This window comes from Ciconia boyciana, chromosome 1, assembly GCF_034638445.1.
Source record: "Ciconia boyciana chromosome 1, ASM3463844v1, whole genome shotgun sequence".
Lineage (NCBI taxonomy): Eukaryota > Metazoa > Chordata > Aves > Ciconiiformes > Ciconiidae > Ciconia > Ciconia boyciana.
Window position 1 is genome coordinate 33,900,923 of NC_132934.1, and position 17,788 is coordinate 33,918,710.

General features: G+C 40.9%; 1 long non-coding RNA gene across 1 annotated transcript in view; it reads right to left on the reverse strand.

Annotated features, from left to right (window-relative positions):
• Positions 1–17,788, reverse strand: part of LOC140657975 (uncharacterized) — a 65,398-nt gene that overhangs the window by 16,234 nt on the left and 31,376 nt on the right. Inside the window, exons 2-4 of the long non-coding RNA XR_012044566.1 lie at positions 16,841–16,939; positions 8,211–8,448; positions 5,238–5,451 (exon numbers count right to left, since the gene is read on the reverse strand). This is a non-coding gene — a long non-coding RNA (uncharacterized lncRNA). The remainder of the gene's footprint in view (positions 1–5,237; positions 5,452–8,210; positions 8,449–16,840; positions 16,940–17,788) is intronic.

Below are 17,788 nucleotides of genomic sequence, written 5' to 3' on the forward strand. Positions count from 1 at the left end.
AAAAACACAAATTATTTCCTAAAACAACATTCTTGAACTGGAGGTGTGCCTTGTCTTTTTTCCCTGTAAAAGAAAGAGGTTAGTAACTTCTAACGCTTCCACATTTAACTGAGATGTGACAAAGTAGACCTGGGCATACTGATGATACATATGACATTGGGAGGTGGGGCAGTAGGTCATTGGATCCCTTCTTGCAGGCCCCAAAGAGTTGGCAACTCCTACATCTGATTGCCAAATGCTACAAATGCTACAGGATGCAGTCCGTTCTGGGACATCACATACTGTCCTAAGGTCTCCAATGAGATAGACACACTTCTGGACACTTGTAGCTAGCATTCCTAGCCTATTCACATGGTAAAAGTGGAGGGCCTGGAGACATCACCCTGGCAGGTGCTAAACCAGGTGCATAAGGCCCAAGAATCTACGAAGTGCCCCAGAGCCCTCCAGTCTCACTCCCACCATCCACATGGGCATGTCTCAGAGGCTGGTGGCTACACCAAAGGACAGCGGAAGATATTCAGTTGTTGGGCTTCACCTACATACTGTCCCACAAAGCTGGTTGCTCACTCCTCTGAAGCAAAAGCAGCAGCTGGATCCCCAGTCTAGGGGTTACCCTTAGCAGAGTCATAAACTTTATTTCAGATAACTCTCTGTGGAACATTCCAAGTTTTATAGACACTTAGGGTCTATCAACTTTATGACTTCCAGCTGAAAGTCTCATCTGGAGGATATCTTTTCTCCCCAGACAGCTTTCTGTTGATTACTTGATATTAGATAATTGATAACCAAATAAGGATGGACAGGATCCTAAGAAAAGACTGCACATCAACTTATTGTAAGTACGCTATTGTGATGGCAAGTGCAGAAAGAGGCACCAGCAAAAGAGTATGAGGAAAGCAGACAATGAGAATACAATGCAGATTTGCAGAGCAGATATTTGTAAATCATTCAGTTTAATCAGATGTCTACATGAAGAAACACTTGGATAGCTGACTTGGATATGAGTGTCTGCAAAGCTGTTTTGTACAGTGACTAATAGCAATGCATATCAAGTACTACTTCTGCTGTACAAGTGCATGCTTGCTTGCTCTGGAAAGGTGACTAAAACCACCAAACATTTTTTCCCTATGACCTAAGCTGGACAGGGGAACAGGTTTTTGGATTTGGAAGTGTGATGCGTTTTTACACACTTTTTTCCTCCTCCCAATGTATATGGAAGACAAACCTCATCAGATCAAGAGAGCAAACTGCACAGTGGATGTCATATCAAGAGAAGAAATCTTGCATCTCACACAAGGAACAGAAGCAGTTCTGTATTAGTGTTAAATCTAGTGCTAGGATAACTTTGGTTCATCAGAGAAATTAAGAACAGAGCCTAGTGGTTGAAGGGGCAGGTATTCCACCTTCACCTACAAAGCCCAAGAGACAAGTAATGCTTGGCTGCACATAAAGCAAGCTGTTGTGAAATGCAGAAATGCAGAGGGAGAGGATTGTAGTGCTCTTCTTTGGGCCTGTCTTAGAGACGCAGCTAAACAGACTTCAAGGTTTAATGTCTCAATTTGCACCACTATTGAAATAATATTAAAAAGGGCAAATTAAGAAAAAAACAAACCTGGAGAAAAATACTGTGACAAAATATTGGTGATGGGGGGGGTGAGAACTGAAGAATCTGTGCAGACCTCTTCCAGCAGAACACCCTTATAAAATTAAATTCATGCTTCCCCAGTCAAAAGAAGTCAGTGGAATAGGCAGAAAGAAGTATGTCTACATTTCCTAAAAGTTATCCCGCACGGTCAGAGATAGAGGACCCCAGGAGCTCTGTCAGATCATGCCTGATACAAGAGGAAAAGAATGAGAGCAGTCAAGGCTGGGACATGGTTATTATACATGTTGTAACCAATACTATAGTGATTTCTTGTAGAAAAAAACTTACTTTTTCCCACAACTGTGAGAAACTAGAAGACAAAATATGTGCAGCCAGTTGTATATTTAAATAACGACGCCTCTTACAGAAAATTAGTGCTGGTTATAAATAAAAAACCCTGAAAATATGATAATCTTATAGCATGAATGATCAATGCGGTTCGACAGTTTAACTCCCTTGACAAATATAACTTAACCTATCAACATTTTTAGTTCCCATTTCTGTAATTTTCACAGAAGTCCAGATTCACAGAGTCTAAATTACACATTTTTTTACTGGCTGGGTTTCAGCCTTCAAAGCTGCTTGGATAAGTAGGAAAGAGAGCTTATGTGGGATGGTAGGCCATGTGAATCTGGAGCGCGTGTTTTTTTTAGTCCAAAAGCTCAGTGAACATATTGGAATTTTTGTCCTAATATAGTGTTAAAATATGAAAGTGATGCTTCAGGCTTTGCCTACCTTTATTTGATTGACTGGTTAGAAATTGAAGTAATAAAAAAATGTAGAATAAATATTATTGACACAGTACAGCACAATATTATCAGTACAGTACATTTACGCCGGTTAAGCCACTTGAAAACCTGTCACACATCCACCAAAATCAGCTGCCACACTGCATCTTGGCTGCTTAAATTACAGCCCTTGACACAACAAACATTTGTGGGAGGTATCAGAAGAGTTTTTGGTGTATTTAGTAACCTGTGGGCTCAGGCTACACTTGTGTTTGATGAGCGGCCCTGACAGCAGGGACTGGGTCTTTCTGAGCCTGGGGCTGGTCAGGGGCACCGGCAGGACTGGGCAGCGGGAAGTCTCCAGGCACGAGCTCCCGGGGCTAAGCCCGCAGCTGCGGTTCCCGAGGAGAATGAGCGGCAGCATCCCTGGAGAGTCGGATACTCCAGAGAAATGTCAGCCCTCTGCATGCCAGAAGGAGGTCCTACAGTCCATGCTGCTTGTTTTCAGTGTGGATAGTACAAAATAGATTATTTGAGCCTTGACTTACTCTAACCTTGTTTTGGAGAGTCGGCTGAGTCAGGATGCTGGCTGTCCTGGCCTGGCCTGCTAGGATAGGTGGGACTTTAATGAGACAAGTCAGCCCTTCTGTTTCCTGCATCGACCCAAAACCTTGGTTTCTGTGATGAGAATTTGCAGGCTTCAGGATAGGTTGTATTAGTACATTTGTGTCCATGCATGTCCAAAGAAGGGCAATGAAGCTGGTGAAGGGTCTGGAGAAGAAGTCTTATGAGGAGCAGCTGAGGGAACTGGGGTTGTTTAGCCTGGAGAAAAGAAGGCTGAGGGCAGACCTTATCGCTCTCTACAACTACCTGAAAGGAGGTTGTAGAGAGGTGGCGGTCGGTCTCTTCTCCCAGGTAACAAGTGATAGGACAAGAGGAAATGGCCTCAAGTTGCGCCAGGGGAGGGTCAGACTGGATATTAGGAAAAAATTCTTCACTGAAAGGGTTGTCAAGCATTGGAACAGGCTGCCCGGGGAAGTGGTTGAGTTGCCATCCCTGGGAGTATTTAAAAGACGTTTGGATGAGGTGCTTAGGGACATGGTGTAGTGGTGGTCTTGGTAGTGTTAGGTTTACGGTTGGACTCGATGATCTTAAAGGTCTTTTCCAACCTATACGATTCTGTGATTCTGTGATTTGCAGAATTGGCACTTCATAACCATACAGTACATCGGGGGGTTGTTTTATTTCTGCAAAGTGTTTAATTTTTTCATGCTTGAAGATAATTATATAACACATAAGATAGGTATATGACAGTATATAAGATATAAGGTATAAGATAGGTATACACATGTCAGTAAGTACCTTAGAGAACAGAATTTGTTCAAAGTGTTTTTAACAGAATGCTATGAATAGCAAGAAAATATTGGGTTTTTTTACTTCTGTGCACTTGTTTACGGAATTTACTGATTTTTTTAACATATATTTTTGTTTTAAGTATGCACTGTATGAGGTTTTGCCTGGTCTATGTGAACATACTTTCACTGCATTTTTGGCTTATTATCTTTATCTGTCTTTGGGATAGTTTTTCTTTTGGGTTGTACCCATAGGAATACTTTCAGACAAAAACTATACATCGGTTGCTTTCTTTTGTCAACGTGTGGTTTTGCTTGAGCACTGGGGGAACATTTTATTCCTGGTCACTCTCTAAAGGAGATGCATGGCTATTAAACTCCATGTCCTCTTCCAGCCCCATCAGGAAGACACCGTGTTGTTTCCCCTAGCACTAACAAGCCCTGCCTCCCACTGCTAACACTGATTTGTCTGGAAGAGAAGAGAGGGCGCTCCCTGTGATAACCCAGTGTTAGGCCCTCTGTTCAACAGCTGTGCTAAATGAACCTATACGTGATTATGTATTAAAACCCATCAATCTTGCACAGGGTTTCCAAACCCTCCACAACCTCCTCAGCAGGCATAATGGCAATCACCGTGTTTAAAGGTCATGGTTAGGAGCTTAATTTAAAGCTCTTATAATAATGCAATTTAATTCTGGAAAATGCCATAGTATCTCTCTCTGAGAACTCCTGTCAGACAGAAGACACTTACTGCTTGTGCACGGCTTTGATTTATTTATTCCTTTGAATAACATCTATGTCGTTATCTTTTTAACTTACTAATGCTTCCACTTATTAGGTGGTAGGCAGACTTTCATAGTGGCAGTAAATTTCAAATTAAAAACATCAGCTGCATTTTAATTTCTACTATGGAAAAATGTTGGGGTTTTTTAAGCAAAAGCAGATAATGCACATGCTGTGTAGCTAAAAAATTAAAGGAGTTTGACTACCACAAGGTTTTGTCTTGCTTTAAAAAAGACTTGCATATTTAATGAAGCATAAACCCATAATAAATAGATTTGCCACATGTGGTTTATTTTGATAGCAGTAGCAGCAGCTGAATAAAGCTGAAGAGGTGGTTTAGTGGTGTAAGCACCATGTTTGAAACACCTAGACTCTCCGGAACCACTGGCTTAAATCTCAGCAGGGTTGACTCAGCCCTTCAGCTCCTTTAGGCAATCACTGAGTTTCATGCGTCTACCACACAGAGAGGTGAGACTTTATGAACCAAGGCCCTGGCTCCTATGCACAAAACTTGCATCACTTTGTTCTGTTCTTAGTGCCACTGGATTTAATTGTTTTTCTCCTTATGGGTACAAGGCTTTCTTGGTGCTGGCCGCCGCTGGGCTCTGCTCTGCAGCAGTCTGCAGACTGACAGGGATGTATGCAGCTAGCTTCAATCATCCTGACATACCTGCAAGGCTTGAAAATCTGGACAACAGAAAACAAAACTGACCCTTGACCCAAACTTACCCTTCATAAGACCAGCTCATCAACCGGGGCACAGAGCTGTGCAGCCTTGGCAGGGCGGTGAGGCGCTCCCAGGGCCAGGGGAGTGCGAGGCCAATGTCGCAGAGCCACCTCGGTGCCTCTGCACAGCTCCTGCATGCTTCTTGTCCATCCAGGGAAGGTCTCCTTCTCCCACAGCAGTCACAGACCTGAGCTGGCTACGTGCATCTGAGCAGAGCTGAAAGTAGGGTAAGAAACCACTAAGAAACACTGGAAACAGAAAAGCCCAGTGCATAGGGTTAATCAGAGTTGCTAGGCTTGTCTGTGAGATGCTAGTGGATATCTCTGGCTTATGTTATCATTTATCTTAAACCAGAACAGTTGTCCACAGGCGATGGAAAGCTTGCTGTACAACACTCAGGCACAAATTTCTTAGAGTGTTTAGGGAAAGCTAGAAGAGTTTGGCACGTGTCAGTGGCACATGCCATTTTATCATGTGAAGGGCTTGAATTTTTCCACAAAGAACTTACCTTTCCTACCTCTCTAATGCATGACATGGAAAGGGAAGGAAAAACATCAATAAATACATTCGCAGTTAATTAATCACAGTAAGGAACATAGGGTATAAAAATGCTGAATCTCTAAAAAGATTGTTCTAACTCTGATGTGACATGCCATAAAATCTATTTTCATTGCATTAATATACTCTGGAGAAAGAGCCAGGTGGCTTTTCATGGGCCTTCAGAAACCTGCCCATTGCAACAGAGCAAAGTGGCAAGTTACAGCACAGCATGGGGGAGAACCAAAATAAGCAGCTCTGGCACAGAACTGCCAGGCCACCCCCACAGCTTCAGTAGACAGGGTTATTTGAAAGTAGATCGTTGCATAAAATTCAGAGTAATCGAATTGCTCTGGAGGGCCTCGGAGCACTGTGATGGGCCTGATTCAGTGCCCTGCCATGGCTCTTTGTTGTCCAGTTGTGTCCTATAGTGTTGCCCTATTGGCTTAAAACCAGTGAACTGTGCAGAGTCAGATCCCATCTTATGCTCATCAAAAAGTAAATACCGTTAAAGATACCCTTATTTTACTGTAATAGAGTCTACATGGACAATTCAACAATTTCCTTTTTCTTCATACAATATTTAGAGCCTGACCCAAAGTCCAGTGAAATCTATGTGTCTTCCCATTGACTCTGGGGACTTTGGATCACACCCCTAAAGCGTAGAGAAGTGCATGAATAATAGCAGAAATCCAAGCACATCAAAAACTTTCTTTCAAGTAAGTATGCGATGCCATTTAAATCCCTGAACTCAAATTACAGGGTTTTTAAAGAGCAGTTTTCTTAAAAGCCAGGAACAAAGTATTTATATTAGCTACACTGAAAGGAAAAGGGAAACTAACAGAAGAAAGCTACACTATTCATCTGCTATTTAAAATCAAAATGACTGTTATTTTAAAAGCTAATATCTGCCTTAAATGTTCCATCTGATTTAAGTAAAAGTAAAAATACTACATCTTTCAGCATTAAAAAGACATCTTTAAATAAAAAATGTAATAATCATAACACAAAAAGTGAGAAGGAAATGGCAAACTCTAGCTGTACTCAGCTGAGAAGGTGTGGTACAGAGAATAGGAAATCATTTGGTTCTCACTGATTATAGCTCTTTGTATCAAAATACTCGAGGCTGAAATTAGTGTGATCCACAAGAGCAGGTGTTTTGAATTTTAATCTAAGATATAATTAGAGTCTGTAAAAAACACTATGTGATGCAGTAACTGAAAGGGCTAATCATGGGATGCTTTATTTTTAAAAATATTTAAAAATAGATCTACAAGCCATAAAAAAAATCCAATTCCACAAATCTTTATTTTGACTACATATAAAGCTGCAATCCATTACGATTTTGATTTGAAAGACTTAAACAATGCACTTGTATCTTTAAAACTGACGTGTAATTATCAAGTTCTTTATCTTTCATTTCACATTGTTTATACATACATTGTTAAAATCTCTAATGCTTGTACAATAACTCTGTGGGAATAATTGTCAAGGCCAAATATTGGTTTAAATGCCACCTGGATTAAAGGATTATGTATAGGCTGAGCTAAAAGTTTTCCTTTTACTGTTGCTTATTGTTTGCAAATGGTATTTCTTTGGACTTCAGGTATCTGATCTCTTATTCTACTGTTTATAATGAGAGGATGCCAAATTCAGCAGCAATTCTTATTCATAAAGAAGAGCAGAATACAGGCTTTGCCTGTCACTGTTTTATAGTCAAGGTTGATAACCAAAGGAACTGATGCTGGTAAAAAAGTCATTTGATGGCTCCCATCTTCTTAGCTATTACATCTGATTTTGAGCTAAAATGGCAATGCAATCAAGCAAGACAGGAATGAATCAATTAGATAGTGATCACAGTGAAATGAGTGAGTCCTTAACTTTTTAGTGCGCAAACTGAGACAGCCTTAAAGAATTTGCAAAGAATTGATCATGATAGTCCTCCGTATTTCTGGGGCTGGGGCACTGCAATTCAAATTAAACCAGCGGAATACGGCATCTGAAAGGACTAGTTACTAAAAAATGCTGGCTGATAGAACTGTGTTGCACTGTTCTCTCTTTACCTGGAAGCCAGGAAAATTAATGTATGTCGAGCACAACTGTCTGTGGGCCCAGCACTGTTTTGGAGTGTATGCCATAACACTCCTACTGATGCTACTTTCTCCTGCTGAAGAGGCATAAATAAGAATGAGGCCCATTGTCAACTAATAAGGAGCAAAATCCATATCTGATAATATATTTCTATTATTAAAATATTATAAGTATTATGAATACTAGCAAACCAAAATACTTCAGAAAGTCTGTCTTTTCTGTAATCCCGTTTGTTAAAGTCAGATATAAGCAATGAAATTTGTAATACATTAAACAGTTATCTCCCAGACAGTCTGAATGCCAGAGAAATGTGTGTTTCATTAGTGCAGTGAAATGTTTCACTTTACCTGCAGTTCAGGTGACAACTTGCCTTCAGGTCTTCAGGACTGAGATAATACCAGCGTTCCTCAGATCCGTTGCCAGTATGTCTCGTGGTGGAGCGGGGTCGGAGGGCCCATGGGCCTGGTAATTAATGCAATGTCAATCCCGCCGCGGGGTCTCTGCCAACAACCTTACAATGGAACCAGACGGCTCAATCTCTGCGAGACTTTCCCTCTGCTGGAGCATGCTGGAAGGGTTTCTTCCCTGTTCAAAGAGAAAATCTTTCATTCTGAAAGTGTTTTGAACTCATTCGAAAGTGCAGATGTTGTTTATACGCTGTGTTACAGGGGAAAATATTTCTTTTTTCATGTTTTCTAAACTTATTATTGAGGGAAAAAAAACCTGGGCAAGGTTCAAGTTTGCTAAATGCCAAATTCTTCAAACTTTGTAATTTAAATCATCATCCCACGTATGTATTGGAAAGCCAGATGCTTTGTATCCTTTTTATCTCCTGTTCTATCTGTCAGGCACAAAGATTTCTGTGTGTCGGAGAAAGTAAGTGCTGCTTCTCAGCATGGCATTGCAGAGAGAGAGGCAGAGAGAGATGTTTTCATTAGGCTCCCATTCCCTTGTTCTGACAGCATTTTTGTTTCTGAGCTTCGAGCAAAACTCGTAATAGGAATGCTTTCTATTTTTAGTCTTGAAGGCTTGTTTCTGCTATCACAGTTAGTAGTTACCCATGAGAAATGTGTTAAATGAAATCTCGGTTACTTCAATAGACTTCTTAATCTGATTAATTGCTGAGTGAAGTAGCTTTCACCCAGATACCTGTGTGTGTGTATCCTCCATAGCATTTTCTTCTGCTTTCATAGTATCCTGTCAATACTAGTCACTGACTGACTCAGACTCAAGGCATCTGCTGTAATTGTAAGCTTCCAGACCTCCATTTTCATAACCTTAAAGCTTAACTTTGACCAAACACAGCAATACCAAAAAATGTCTGTTTCAATATTGATATAAAATTACACCTAGTAGATAAGTATGGCCTGCCGAATCTTAATTTTCAAAAGATAAATGCTAATAAGTAAAAAATAAAAAATTAAAGCTTTCTGCAGTTTTTAATTACACGAAGCCATACTACCTTCTCCACAGAAGGCATGATTCAAAGGAGGAACACAGAACAGACAGTGCTTAAGGAATGAGTTTTCAGCCTTGTGTTTAAGCATCGTGATTTCCATGAAGAGCTCTGTCCCTTTACATTATCCGAGCCCTGATCTGAGCAGTAAATTGCTGATTTCCTCAGAGACTTTTCGAATGCTTATAAAAATAATACCTGAGCAATTCATAAGCAATCTTTAACCCCTGCCTATGAATTGTGTTGGCATTATTTGCTCCATTTTATAGATGCACTGTTTAAATGTAATAATATTTTCAAAAGTTCCAAATAATTTTGGGTGCTGAGCAGAAAATCTCTGATTTTTTTGAGCACATGTCTGTTCAAGGCAGAGCTCCCAGTGACTGCAGTGGCAGCTGCAGTCTGAGAATAATTCTGGTTAGAAGGCACCATCTGATCCACCCCCCTGCTCAAAGCAGGGCCAATTTTGAAGTTATACCCAACTTTGAAATCAGATCAGGTCTCTCAGGGTCATATCTAGTCAAATCTGGAGTATCTTCAAGGACAGAGATTTCAAAACCATATGAGTACTTAATACTTCTGCAAACCAGGACCTGGAAACCCAAACCAAAGCACTCAGAAAAAGGGATTCTGCAAGTTGCTGCCACAGAGGGAGCATGGATAACACTGAAAAGACAATCTTCTGTATCTTTCTGAGTGCTGAACATCATGGTGGTCTCGTGTTGCTGGTAAGTGATGTGTGGTGAAGTCCCCTTTTGCCTCATTTCTTTATGCGCAGCCCCCCAACATCACAGCAGCTCAGTTTCTCATAAGCAGGAGGAGACTGCACGTATCTGCACTTAGTCCAGTGCCCTGAAGGAAATGAGTCTCTGCTGACACTTAAGGGCTCTTAGCAAGTCCCAGGTGTCTTTGAACACTTGTAGGCTGTATAGCCTTGTACTTATCCCCTGTAATGCAGAATATGAGCTGTCTGTGGGTGACCAAGGAGAACTGAGCTGCTGCCATCTAACAGCAGGCTGCAGTCCTGAACTCTTCTGTGAGCCCTCCTTCCGTGAATCCTGTGAATCCCTCATTCCAGCAATGCCACTCACACCTGAGGGACAATGCTGGAGAATATTTTAAGAGCCACCTTGGCCTTGAAACAAGTCATGACCTTGTACAGATTGGTTCCCTACATTTCTTCATGTGTTCACGGGTTCTGGCTGGCACTGGGGAGGAAGAGAGGAGAGAGCTGGGGAAGAAGGGCAAGGGCAGCACAGACTGTGATAAGCTAACTCACAAGTGTCTGTGTGTTTTCAGTGTGCTTAATTACAATGTATGAATGAACAGGCAATATTTTAAGTAATTTGCCCTTTTTTTTCTGTGGTCAAGACATGAAAAAGAAAATGTGCCAGCCATGGCTGCATGGAGTGGCTGGGGAGCTGCACGATGGCTGTGAAGCTTGGCCTTGGACCAGTTTCTCAGGAGTTGTCTTCTCTGACAGAGGACCTGGTTGCATCCTGCCACAGAGTGCTTGGGCACGAGACTGCAAGGTGGAGCCGTATGCTCCAGTGAGGGGGCTTTGAGTGCACAGCCTTTCATGGCCACACTTCTCCAGCCACAGGACAGTGATGCGGCTTCTCTCTCCATCTGTGACACCCCAAGTTGGATGCTGCTGGGTTTGCCAGGGCAGGCAAGAGTCCAGGTGTGGTGCTTGAGGTCCCAGCGGGAGGGAGTTCATTGGGAGCACTGCATTCAGGAAGGGAAATTTGGCAGGTCTGAGACACCAATGGAAAGTTGACAGGGCCACCTGTGTACCCTCCCATGGCAAAAGACTCCAGCTCTGGGGACCTCCTAGGGTGGCGTGCAAAAAGGAGGGTGTAGGAGCGCTAGCTATGCTGGCCTGTGCCGCGGTGGCTCCTCAGGTGCCGCGGTGCTTCCAGAGGCTCATGCGAGCCAGGGCGAAACGGCACCGGCAACCAGAGGCACCTCGCAGCAGCCCTGTGTCCACTTCTGCACTACCATGAGGTTGGGTTTCTCCTCTGAAGCTCAGTGGGAGCTTGGGGTACGCAAGGAATGGAAAGTACCGACATTAACTGTCCTAAGGATAGTCTAGGCAAAGAACAGCAAAGAACAAAAAAGTCAGATGCCATCGATTCACAGAAAAGAGTCAGGAGTGTTATGCATAAAGTAACTGCTCAGCAAAAATTTTGGGTTTTTTTTATTTTTAATATAACATTTCAAAAAAATCCCAAACCTTGTGCTTTCTGTTGGAGAAAAGCAGACCTAATACAGAAGGGTGTGCTACAGGCAGCGGTCCAAGAGCACGCAAGAGATTTGTAAAAGTAATGCTTCAGGAAGCTTGGTCCAAAAGCATGTTCCAGCAAATGATTGCACTGAAATTAATCACAAAGGAAAGCTACAGGAGCCAGCTAGCACTTTAACTCTAGCATGAACTGGCATTGCTTTTTTGGAATGACTAGAGCTGTGCTGATTTATACCAGCTGATGATCTGGTCCACAAACGTTTTCTTATTCCAACTTTAATTATTTCCCAGAGTGTAAGGGTGTCTATGTCTATCTCTGTTCATTTAAGATTTCCAGATGCTAGTCTGGAAGTATGCTTACAACAAGTATTAAATTGGTCAGTTTGGATGGAGTACAGGCTTCCTGACATCCTCATTGGATACTTTTATTTCAACTTACAAATGTGCTGTTTGATTATGAGAATCTTTTTTTTTTTTTTTCTTTTTTGGTATTGAAATTCTCATTGAACATAAATGAAATGGGCCTGTTCTCACAATCCACGAGGGCAGGCTATGTTAATGGTAGTTACATGTGTACCTTGAATATATTTGTACATGAGGGTGGCTCCTCATATTTAGATTTGCAGTCCTAAGTAAAAAATAGCTCCCTGTTTATGAGCTACCAAAACCTTTGATTTCAAACAATTTAAAGTGGCATTTCTCAAGTCCTGTCTTTATGAATACGCCCTCTGAGTCTTTTTCACTGCACCTGTACAAACAGCAACAAAGAGAAAACATATGAGTGTGAAAAGGGCCTTCAGCTTCTCCCACCTACTTAATGAAACTTCCTTGCTTTTTTGCAAGCAAATGAAAGACAATAAATTACGTGAGATGCTTTTTCAATGGCAGCAGGAGTGATAGGAGTGTCCTCATTTGATGCTGTAGGGGATAAGACTTATAAATGGTGCCATAAAAAGTCTTTCTGGGATGTGAAAGCTTGCAGAGAATGAGGCGGTTCAGCAAGCTCTGTAGTTTTAACCAAAGTGTGCTGTGCTTGTCATGTGTCTGATCTGGTTTGTCATGACAAAGAGTCCGCTTAAATTTGTGTAGCTCAACTAGGTTCAGCAGAGCAACACAGATTTACACCAACTCAGATTCTGAATAGAAATCTCTGCATTACCATTAGAGTTAGAAGTATTACCAAGAATTGTGCTACTGTCAGAGTCTTTTAATATCCCAGGTAGCTGACAGTCTTTTTCACCAAATGAACTTTAAACCAGATACAGATCATTCAATTAGATGCAGTTTGGATTACTACTTTGGACACTGGAGAAGAACTGGTTGTACCAGAAACCTTGGATCAAGAGACCTTGACTTGATTAATTTTAAATTAAAGGTAAAGATAAAACCAGGTAGTTTTACTTGAAAGTGAAACTACTATTTTCAGTTTTAAAAATGCAGTTCACTGAACTGGGAAACTCATGGACTTGAATGTAAAAGTGAGCTGGAGTTTCTGAATGACAAAGGTACAACATTTCTCTGGCACCTCTACTGAAATCAAGGGAAGGGATCTAGATCTAGCTGGATGATTACCCAGTGCAAAAATAACCTATTCAGAATGAGTAGACATCCTATGAAGAATGGAAAAAGAGAGTAATGTTCAGCTAACGCAATTAAGTCTCTGAGGTCAGGAAGTGTATGGATAAAATGAGAATTGCCAAAAGACAAACTAAGTTGGATTTTTCAAACACAGCTAAATCAAATAGAGATTATTTTAGCCACACAAACAAAAAGATGATTTATAGCCACTGCACAGCGAAGATGGTGATGAAGTTAAGGGTAATACAGATATGGCCCCAAGATGAATACTTTGGCTCAGTTTTCAACAGGGATGATGATGTTAAACAAGGCTGTGTTGCTAATGGGATATGAGGATGGAAATGGAATTAACCACATCTAAGGTGGACACCAAACTCTAAAGAGATTAATGTGACTGAGTCAGCTTGCAGTGGAGGCACATCCTAGAAGAAGTATAAAAGAATTGGTTTAAGAAACTGCAAGTCTGCTAACAAAGATTTTGAATGTGTTTATCAGAGATGATAGCTCTTCCTTGAAAAAGTAAGCATTGGGTCTAACTTAAGTAAAAAACAGGAAAAGTCGGGGCAACCACAGGTCTGGCTTCAAGAACATGTGAAATTTCAAAATACACATTGGAGAAAAAACAGATAAGGACATGAAGATGGAAATTAAATGAAATATCACTCACTTTAGCAAGAGTAGATTATGTCTGAATAACCTGATGAATTATTTTTATTAGTAAGAGAATGAGATGCAACTCAGTTACCAGGGAAGCTTTTGACACAGTGCTGCATAGGAAATTACTCATTAAGCTGGAGAAAATTTGGATTAGCAGAAGAATTGTGAGGTTAAAAAAAATGAAAGATCATGTTGAAAGGAGAAATACCAAACTGAAAGGAAGTTACTAGTGGAGTTCTTCCAAGATGTGTCTAGGGACTGATCCTATTTAACATTTTTAACAACTTTGGCAGAAAAAGTAGTACTGGGCTCGTGAAATTTTCTGATAATGCAATATGTAGTGTGAATGTGGAGGAGGACAGTATACAGGAAGAATTGGATAAGCTTCAGGACTGGAATAATAGAAATGGGATGAATTTGAATAACCCAAAAGGTGAGGTCAGGCACTTTAGGACTCATAATTTTTCCCCAAGCAGGAAGCTTTGAAAAAAGACCTGGGAATGGACTATTTGATCACCGGATAACACAATATGTGATGTGCCTGTGGAGAATACAAATGTGGTCCTCGAATGTATCAGGTGGGGAACCTCCAGCAAAGATAAGTACCAGTGCCATTTTGTGACACAGATTACTTCAACTGGAAATTAGGAGGTTTCTAACCAGAAGAGCCATACACTTCTGGAACAGCCATCCATCAACCCAAATATGCTGTTAAGACAGAACCTTATCAGTTTATGGAAACTGGTACAGCAAGGCAGTTGGGGGAGACTGGAGGCAGCAGTCCAGGAGGGCTCTTCTGGATCTGACTTCCTTTATAGCTCATGCAGAGCTCAGACACTCAGCTTCGTAGAATCACCCAAAGGCTAGCTTGAGCTCGAATTCTATTTTTGATGAAAAAGTAAACCCAAATTTGTAAGAAATAGCAGTAGCTGTTAATCACTTGACTGACTCAATCCCCAAATACATATTTGTCTCTGCAGTGCCAAATGATCCTCGTTAATAATGTATCCCCTATCATCACCTGTAACAAATCCTGTTAGCTAGTGACTCTCTTGATTTTCAGGCAACTTCAACAGCACATCTGGCTGCAGTTAGTAAATTTTAGTATTAAATCACATTTTTTCTTTTTGTAGGTAATTTTCACCAGATATTCCCCAAACCATACTGAATAGTTTCTATGGAATCTTAATCCTTACAATTCTCATGTAGTATTATCAAAATATGAGACATATTTTCAGTAGCTGAGCTTTCCAACTGCTTACCACCATTTTTGCTCTGCGCAGGGGCCTCTGTAGCTCTGACCCATCGACTGGTGAAGGCCAACGGGGAAGGTCTGTGCCCTGTCCCCTACCCCAGGGGCTTGGGAGAGTCTTGTTTGCCATAATTTTGTTTTCTGCTAAACTGATTTCTCTGCAGTTCATAATCAAGACAAAAGAGCCCTCATTTGATAAGTACTCTCTATTTAGCTGTGATGAAGTGCTCAGATGAAGGTTTCTGCTGTGCTTCGCTTGGTGTATGTAGGACTGCTCCGTGAACCTATTAACTTATTATTTAGACACTGGATGGGCACATTTCCAGTAGATGACTGGATGTTCACATTTTTTATTTGCTAAAGATTTCTTTGACCTTGGTAAAAACTGAAAGAGAGGAAATAGCATTCAAGGAGGGAGAACTTAAAATGAAAAACACATGAAACAGGAACTCCCTGAGGAACAGAGGAATGGAGCACCGGCCGAACTTGCGGGTGTTTACTGTTCGGCAGACTTGCCAGGACATATACTGAGCAATATTTGAACTTTAAATTCTCCATGTGCAAAGGAAAAAAACCCAAACAAACAAACTAAAAATTTTAACAATGCAGGTTGCATCCCTGAGATGCAAACCTTTTCTTCTTTTAAAAACAGTTAAAAAGATGCGGGCTATTTGGTGAATTCACTAATGGAAGCTGGGTCCACATATGACTTTCATTTTAAGATACCAAATTAAATTGCAACTGATTTCTATGGTCACCTTATTTTTTATGAGAGTGAGACGCTGCTTAGTGAAAGGCATGTATTTATGACTAATTTAAAGTATAGAAGATTTGTTACAGTGGCCCACACCTGTCACAGCCATTGATTTATACATGTACTGATTTGCCATGTTTGCCTATGGGTAGCTTAAAATTACAGAGCTGGTACACATAGACTACACAATTACAATACCAAAAAATATCATCAGAAAAAAATAGAATTTTCTACATACCACAGTCCAAAAAACTTTACAGTGCAGGAGCTCTCAGCTTGAGCTCACATTGCATTTTTGTACAGGCATGTACTTGAGATCCACCTTCTCTGGAATATAAGGCTTATTTAATAAGAGAAAAAAAAGAAATATTTTGCTGACTGGAATAGTGAATATGGTTCTGATTTGCTGCTAACATAGATTCATCCTTTTGAGGCTCAAACCAATATCAAGTCAAGAAAGAAAGGTGATGGAAAAACTTTTTTAAAATCTCTGACAGAGCACCCATGGCTCATCACACTGCAGCAGTAAAATGGTGACAGGGTACTGTGGATCGGTTGTCTGCCACTGACTCATGCCCCACAAAGGACCATCTGCAGAAGACAGTTTGGGAACCGCTGATCTCAATCACAAATATTGCCTGTCTATGGTCTTGAAACAAAAACTTTGCCTGTTGGTGAATGATTTTAACAGTTTTAATTATTTTAATAATTTTATGTAAATAATTTTAAATTTAACTTCCTCCAACTGAAGTAGTTAAGTTTTGCCTCCAGTGTTCGTAGCAGGCTCTAAAACTGTTCATCCTTGGCTATTTTCTATACTGTGGGGAGGTAGACCTGTGGATCTCATATTGATGATAACATGTGAGGCAGAGGGCAGGGATGGGACAGAGCCAGGACTGGAGAGTGGACATGGGATGTGCAGCCTGACACTGCTGACAACATCCAGTCTAACATCAGGCCCTACTAACTGGAGGGCTGTAGCACCATTAACGCCCACGATAAATCCTTATATGATGCAACAGAAACCAATCTCACCTCAGTTCTTCAGGATAGTGGTGTAGAATGCAGAAGATCCATCCCTATCTCCTGCTCCAGCCTCCCTGCTCACTCCAGACTGTGGATCCCACGGAGACCCTGGAGCAAATCATCCCATTCAGTGGGCAACTGGTTGCCTGCCTGGAGACCCACCACCACCAAGCAAAGACAGAAAGTCACTGCTAACACCATCTCCCTGAACTGATATTTTTGGAGAGGTTTAATACTACACACTGGTCATCCTGGAGAAGAAGGGTATAAAATAAAACATTGCATGCAAGCAATAAAGCAAAACAAAACAGAAAAAACAATCATTTTCCAGTAAAAAAGTGACTTCCTGTTGTAAAGATTGCCATTTTTTCTTATGGATATCAAATAAACTGTCTTTTTACCAAGCTTTATGGGACTAAACAGACTTAGGGAACATCCCTGATTGACTCGGGGTGCAGTTCTGGCTTGTATAACTCCCATGATCTGTCCTGTCTGCTTTTCCCATTCCCTTCTCTATTGCCTTCACCCCTGCTTCATAGACATACAAGGCTCTGGAGACTGGGGTTTCCTTTCCTTTTTCTGCAGTAGCAAACTCTTATTTTCTTATCCTTCCATCATATTGCTACACGCAGGGTCACAGGGGAGGAATGCTGAAGGTCAGTGGCAGTTTATTTAGTTCACTCTTAATGGGAAAAATATCTGGGAATCATTTTTCTGGGTTCAGACAATTACCTGTACATCATTTGCAGTTTTCTTGTTGATATGACATGTGTATAACATTTAGGTTTTTTAGACAGTTACATCATGTTATTTGATATATACATAACATATGTAATGTAATTCATAAAACAAGCTGTGACATCGCACATACCTCTATATTTACTGAATCTCAAAATACAAAGACTTGTCTTTAAAGCCTTGTTTACTTTTGTCTGCATAAAACTTAAGAAAAACCTC